Below are 7,700 nucleotides of genomic sequence, written 5' to 3'. Positions count from 1 at the left end.
AAAAAAAAAAAAAAAGCTAAACATTGAATCTACCAGTGGGAGTAAAACTTTGGCGGTGTTGTTGTCATTGTCAACACTCTCTTTTTTATTTTCCATGGCAGTCTCTTTTGGGGTTGCGGTGGTGAAGTGGTCTGGTTGGTTTTAGTGGCTTGGGAGGATTTAAAACTGGGTTTTGCCCTATTGGCCGGGGTGGCTCCCTAGTTTTTGTTTTTTTGGATGGTGAAGTCTGTACCTGGATCTTTTCCCCATACATACAGTCTTAGACCCCAAGTTTTTCCTGATTCCCAATTAACACTTCCTGATGACCCCGACTGCCATGACTTTACTGTAATCTGTATGGAGTTGCATTTTCTGACCGGGCAATTTTCCTGGTTGACTGGTGGTCTAACTCAGACGAGGTCAATATGCTTGTCATGGTGTGTCCAGAGGGCTATTGTTTCATATCCCCAGGCTGTACAGTGGAATTCCCCTGCCCCTTGGCAATTAGGTTCCCCATTAGCAGGACAGGCATAGAATTGGTAACTTTGCAAGTGAAACTTGTATGACTGGTACCCACATCCCTGAACTGGGTACCGGCCATCCATCCCAAAGAGGGCGCTACCCTCGAGCAATTTTACATTTATTTCTGACATCAAATCACAGAGATCGAGGGTGAAAACAGGCTGACCTGAGGTGTCATTGACCTTGAGTGTTGTTCCATCCTCTGTCTTTCTGATTTTCCATTGGGCTGTTTTAGACCGATGAGGTGTCCCCTGGCTGCTGCTGAGTAGGAACAGGGTTAAAAGTGACCAAGTCATGAAACCCTTTTGAGTCTTAGTTTTAGTCCACGGTTGGTGGTATCCACTGGCAGTGGCTCCCATTTCTGGGGGGTGTCCTTGCTTTCGGCTCATTTGACGTGACACACATGAATTCAGGCCCTGATGCCTTCTACTTTTACTGCCATGGGGGTGGTCAGGATGACCCTGAATGGTCCCTTCCAGCGGGCTCCAAGTTTTCCACTCGGTGACTGAGTATCCAAACCAAGTCTCCGGGTTGGTAAGGGTGCGGCTTCACTTCCATCTCCGTCTCAGGGTAGGCAGCTCGGATCCCTGCGTGGGCTCTTTTTAAGACTGTAGTGACTGGAGTATAGACTGATCATACATTTCTGCTAGGGCAACCTTTTGTAGCCAAGGGCGGAGCTGGGGGGAGGGGTGGATCTCCCAAACATTATTTCAAATGGGGTCACCTTGTTTAAGTAGGGTGTACATCGCACCCTAAGGAGGGCAAAGGGAAGAAGATCCACCCATCCACCTCCAGTCTCCAGAATTAACTTTGTTAAGGTCTCTTTAAGAGTCGGGTTCATTCTCTCTACTTGTCCAGAGCTCTGGTGCCGGTAGGCACAGAGTAGTCTCCAATTAGTGCCCACGGCCTTGGCCAATGCCTGTGAGACTGAACTCACAAATGCAGGGCCTTTGTCTGATGCAATCACGAGAGGCAACCCAAACCTAGGAATTCTTTCCTCTAGTAACTTTTTGGCTACCATTCCTACCGTTTCATGTTTGGCAGAAAAAGCCTTTACCCAGCCTGAAAAGGTATTCACAAAAACTAACATATACTTGTGTCCATACTTTCCTTGTTTCATCTCTGTAAAATCTACTTCCCAATAAATTCCTGGTTCCCTTCCTCTTTCTCTTTTTCCTCTTCCCATCCTAGTTCTTCCTGCATTTACCACCTGACATTGAGCACATCTGTCAACCACATCCTGTGCCATACGCCCTAATTTAAAAACCTGGGACTGTTTACCCACGAGCTCCTTAAGCTTGTGTGTCCCTAAATGAGGGCCCTGATGTATTTGGCTTACTAATTTTTTTCCTAGTCTTCGAGGAAGAATTAACTTTCCTGCCCTAGTCTTAGCCCAATCCCCTTCATAGTCTAATTTAGTCCATTTTTGTAAATATTTTTAATCTTTCTCTGAATAATCTGGTTTTTCTGGTAGGGCTGGAGCTGGGATTGTAACCTGTGCTTGAGCAGTTTCCCTGGCTGCTTGCTTTGCTGTTTGATCTGCTAATTGGTTTCCTTTTAAACCAGATCAGTCCCCTTTCTGTTTTTAATTTCTTTTCCTTCTGCTGTCAATAGGCCACTTTCCTTATAAATAGCCCCTTGTATATGGAGAGTAGCAAAGGCCTACCTGCTGTCTGTATAGTTGTTGGTGGTCTTACCCTTGGCCCTCTGCAGTGTCTTGGTGAGTGCAATCAGCTCCTCTTTTTGCGCTGAGGTTCTGTGTGCCAGGGCCGTCTTCTAGAGCTCCTGTTCAGGAGAAACCACGGCAGCCCTTGCATACCTCTTTCCATCGATTATGTAGCTACTCCCATCTGCAAACAGAGTCATCTTCGCATCCGGGAGGGGAGTGTCTCTGAGATCAGGCTTTATTCATGTGATTTGGGTTAGGACCTCCCTGTGAGTGGTGAGGGTGGTCAGCTAGCTTTTCTGGAAGCAACATGGCTGGATTTAGCACCACCAGGGGCCTGAAAATCACTTTCGGTTCGTTAAGGAGGAGGGCTTGATACCGTGTCACTAGGGCATTTGTCATCCACCAGTCTGGTGGGGTCTGGAGGAGGCCTTCGATAGCATGAGTAGTGGTCAAGATGAGATTTTGACCCAAAGTTAATTAACTTGCATCCTTGACCAGGAGGGCCATGGCAGCAATTATGCGGAGGCAAGGGGGGAACCCAGCCTCTACTGGATCTAGTTTTTTGCTAAGATAAGTCACTGGCCTTTGCCAAGGCCCCAGAGTCTGAGGCAAAATCCCTTTGGCCACCCCTGCCTTTTCATCTACATACAAGTGGAAGGGCTTGATAACATCTGGGATAGCCAGTGCTGGGGCACTCAGTAAGGCTGTGTGTAATTTTCAAAATGCACCTTCTGCCTCAGCTGTCCATTCTACCATAGTGAGTCCTCCCTTAATCAGTTCATAGAGGGGTCGGGCAATCTCTGCAAACCGTGGTATCCACAGTCTGCAGTAGCCACCATCCCAAGAAACTCCCTCACTTGTTGGGGCATGGTGGGGCAGGGGTATCTGGTTGATCACATGTTTCCTGGACTCAGACAGCGAACACACTCCCTCGTGGAGATCAAAGCCTAAATAAGTGGTGTGGCTCTGACAATGTTGTGCTTTCTTTGCTGACTCCTGATACCCTTTTTACTGCAGAGTCTGTAAGAGAGTTTTTGTTCCCACAAGCATGACTCATAGTTCTCAGCGGTTATTAGCAAGTCATCAACATACTTTAGCAGAGTGACTCCTGGGTTGGTGATTTTGTACTCCTGCAAATCCTCATGTAGGGTCTCATCGAAAATGGTGGGTGGATTTTTGAATCCTTGGGGAAGTCTTGTCCAGGTGAGCTGGTCCTGGAACCCTTCCTGTGGGTCAGACCACTCAAAAGCAAAGAGAGGTTGAGACTCCCTTACCAAAGGTATGCAGAAAAATGCATCCTTGAGATCTAAGACAGTGTACACAGTTCTTTTGGGGCCTAGGAGGGAGAGTAGGGTATAGGGGTTGGGCACTGTTGGGTGGATATCTTCAACCCATTTGTTAACTTCCTGCAGGTCCTGAATGGGCCGATACTCCCCAGTTTCAGCCTTTTTGACAGGCAGTAAAGGTGTGTTCCATGGTGATTTGCAAGGAACTAGAATCCCATCTCCTCGGAGGTGGTTAATGTGTTTTCTGATCCCTTCCTTTGCTTCCCAGGGGAGGGAGTACTGCCGGACTTGAATGGCTGTAGCTGTTGCTTTTAACGTACCACTACTGGAGGCTGTCTCTTGGCCAGGCCAGGAAGCCTCCCTTCTGCCCAGACTTCGGGAAATTCGACATGTAGGGTTTGGAGAAGGCTTCCCTCCCTTATCTCCTCTGGTTTTGAGACTGGCTCGTAAAGGAGATGTTCATCTACTGTTGCCACAAGCATCTGCACAGTGGGTTGTCCCAAAGTCACAGTCATGTCTCCTTCTGAGAACTGAATGCCAGCCTGTAGTTTGTGGAGGAGATCTCTTCCTATCAGTTTATATGGGGCATTAGGTAGGACCAAGAACCGATGTTTGACTACTCCCAAGGCCAAATGTAAAGTCCTTTCTGTTGTCCATTTCTGTCTTTCTGTGCCATTTGCCCCTTGTACCCAGACTTCCTCTCCAGATAGTTTTCCCATAGGCTTTAGTAATGATGAAAATTGGGCTCCCTTGTCCACCAAAAAATCAATTGATTTCCCCTCCACCTCAATTTTAACCCAAGGTTCAGGGAGGGGATCTGAACCATGGCCCCTTCAGTCTTTGATGGCCAGCATTGCCATTTTCTTCTTAGGGCACTCTCTGGCCCAGTGTCCTTTTCCCTTGCAGTACGCACACTGATCTGAATCTAAGACTTCCCATCTGCTTTCTTTGCGTTTAGGCTTTTCTTTCCATTGACCATCTCCTACCTGCCTTTTTCTTTTCCACCAACCTTTTTTCCCCTATCTCCTTCCCACCTCATGTAATGCCAAAACTTTAGCTATTTTTTTAGTCTGTTTTTCATCTTCTTATGTATCCCTGTTGTTAAGCCCTTTTCTGCTATTCCCACTAACTCAGTCAGATTCTTCCCTTCAAATCCTTAAATTTTCTGAAGTTTCTTCCTTATATCTGGGGCTGACTGACTGGCAGAGGCAAGATTTACTTCCCTCTGATTTTTGGGTGCCTCAGGGTCGATCGGGCTGTACATTTTATAGGCTTCAATAAGCCTTTCTAGAAAAGCCCCCGGAGATTCATTCATACCTTGAGTCACCACACTAATTTTGTATAAATTTATGGTTCTCCTTGCAGCCACACGGAGGCCTCCCAGCAGAGCCTGGTGGTAGAAATGTAGGCCTTCCCTACCTTTATCAGATTTGGGTTCCAGTTGGGGGGTTCCTTTGGGCAGTAGTCCTCCATTTGCTGGGGATTGAGGTTGCTGCCAAGTCTCTCACTTATCACTTTATGGGTCTCTTGCATAATGCAATCCCTCTCTTCTGTATTAAAGAGGGCCATAAGGAGCTGCTGAATATCCACCCAGGTAGGCTGGTGGGTAAGAAACAGTTTCCAAGAGACTAATTAAATCCTGAGGGTGGACAGAGAAGGATTTATGTTGGGCCTTCCAGTTATAGATGTCAGAAGAGGAGAAAGGAATATAGGTTAGGTGGGGGTGCCCTCTCTCATCTGGTGGAGTGACCTCACAGAGAGTCAGCATCGGCACTGATGGAGCCAGTGGGGTGGGGGCAGCAGAGTGGGGTAGAGGGAAGGGGTAGGACCAGGGCTCAGTGGTCCCATAGGTGGATCCTGACCGTATATGAGGTGGACTAGTAAGGGTGTCTTGGGACTGGGAGTCAGGTTTAGGGGACGGATAAGGAGGGGGAGAATCTATGTCCTCCATGTCCTACGGAGGCAGGATGGTATTCCTTGGTTCCCACTCATCTTTCTGTTCTGGTTATGGTGATCTGACCTGCCATAGAGGGGAGAAATGGTTTTATTAGTAGGGGGAAGGTGGTACTTGAGCTATGAAGGTGGCTCTTCTAGCAGGTATCACCAGGCCACGGTGTAAGGTATTTGGTCTCGATGGAAATCAAAGACCTTACTCTGGGTAGAGTAGATTTGGGCCAAGGTAAACATTCCTTCTGGTGGACACCCTGTGGAGAAAGTGCACCACTCCAGCTGACAAAGTGTTTTTAGTTTTCCTGGGTAAACCTTTACCTTGAAAATCCTTGAAATGCTGGAGAATAAGACTCATGGGTGTCACAGATCCCTTACTCCCTGTTTGCCCCATTGATTCACAACAAACAACACAGCAAACAACAAAAAGACAAGGCACAGACAACCGCAGACCCAGTGGCCCTTCCTCAACCAGATATCAAGTCTAAGATTATATGCAAGATATAATCCCAACTCAAAAACACAACCTGCCGCTGGTGGGGATTTTCTCCCTGACTACCTAGGGGGACTCAAACATCTGGCAGGTCAAGTTCCCTGCCTACCTAGGGGGACTTGAACCCACCGGCAATCTCCCAGTGAAGGGATGGGTCGTCCCCGCATCCACTCCAGCCCTGGGGAGCAATGCTGCATCCAGCTTCTCCCCTGTGGGCTATACCCTGGATCTCCACAACCAGACAGACAGACCAGATCCCACAGAATAAAATATCGAGGTCTTACCTCCGGAGGCTTTTGCCAGAAATTCTGATGCTGACTCAGTTCCTGTCATTTGATAGCGGACGAGCCCCCATAATGTTGGGGTCCGTTTTCAAGGAGCGAGACTGATAGAAATTTGAAAGTAAGGCAAGGCTTTTTTTCTATGCCAGGCATCAGAAGTCAGACTGACCGGTCAGGGCTGCCTCTGAAGAGGGCGACCCCGTCCCAATCTCACAGGCTGGTTTTATAGGGCATAACAGCAGACCCAAGTTATGTAGCTTTTATTGTTAAGGCGTCTACTCCTGGAATCAACACCCAGTACCAATACCAGGAACTACTGGGGCATTTATTCCCGGAATGAAGTCTTTATATGTAAACAACAATATGGCTACCCAGGTAATATAGAGTCGCTCTGGGTAAGCAGACCCTAATAGTTAAACATGTTTTAACATTAAATTGGCCATAACAATGGTGTAAATGTTTAGAGTGGTAGAAAGTCTTCAAGTTTCTAAAAAATAACTTAAAATAGTCCTATCTGTAATCCATTTAGAGTGAAAGGAAAGGGAATAGACAGAGGTAAAACCGAATAATACAAATTTGAAAGAATAGGGATGAGTTGATGATTACTGAGGTTGGCTGATGAGTATATAAGGTTTAGTGTACCATTCTCCCTAAACATACATTTGACATTTCTCATAATAAAAGGTTAGAAACTATTTATGTGGGTCAATGTGGTCAAAAGGTACAAACTTGAAGTTATAAAATCAGTCATGGGGATGTAATATAGAATACAGTGACTGTAGTCAATAACATTGTCTTGTATATTTCAAAGTTGTTAAGAGAGTAAATATTAACAGTTCACATCACAAGAAAATTTGTAACTATGTATGATGCCAGATGTTAACTAGACTTACCTTGGTGGTCATTTTGCAGTATACACAAACATCATATCATTGTGTGGTATACCTGAAGCTAATATGGTGTTATATGTCAATTATATCTCAGATTTAAAAAATTTTAAACTAACTGTACTATTATACCCACAGAAAGAAATTTTGACATCAATTTCAAACCATAAAGCTCTTCTGAGAGACTTAGATGTTCTCCATAACTCATCCCAGATGAAGAATATGTTAACTTTCATTGAAGAAGCCTATAAGAGGCTGGATGCCCTTTAAGAGTTTTTTAGTCTGCTCTGTATTAATTTAAAGTTTATGAGATTATAAAACTTAGCCTATGATGATACCGCTGAAGCTGAGGCTTCTCTGGGATTTATTTTCACCATACACTTAACATTAGCCTGTGTAGATCTATTAGCATCTAATGTAGTTCTAAACACTGTTTTTAATTGTTGTCAAATCTAGCAACTCACATTTCTGATGCTGTTTATCCAGTGGTTTTCCTGAGCTACACTTTAATGATTTACAATGGATGAATGGAGTTCTTTTATTGATTAGTGCAGAGGAACTGTGATACTGTAATGCAATATATGTAAAGTGCATAGAGTGCCTAGCACATAAAAACACAATTGTTCGCAATCATTA

General features: G+C 45.4%; 1 pseudogene; it reads left to right on the top strand.

Moving 5' to 3' along the window:
* LOC132018632 (centromere protein Q-like) overlaps positions 1–7,334 on the top strand; it is a 10,435-nt pseudogene extending 3,101 nt beyond the window's left edge.
* Positions 7,335–7,700: the final 366 nt, after the last annotated feature.

The sequence above is a fragment of the Mustela nigripes genome, chromosome 5 (assembly GCF_022355385.1).
Source record: "Mustela nigripes isolate SB6536 chromosome 5, MUSNIG.SB6536, whole genome shotgun sequence".
Classification (NCBI taxonomy): Eukaryota; Metazoa; Chordata; class Mammalia; order Carnivora; family Mustelidae; genus Mustela; species Mustela nigripes.
This window is presented reverse-complemented; position numbering and strand designations above follow the sequence as displayed.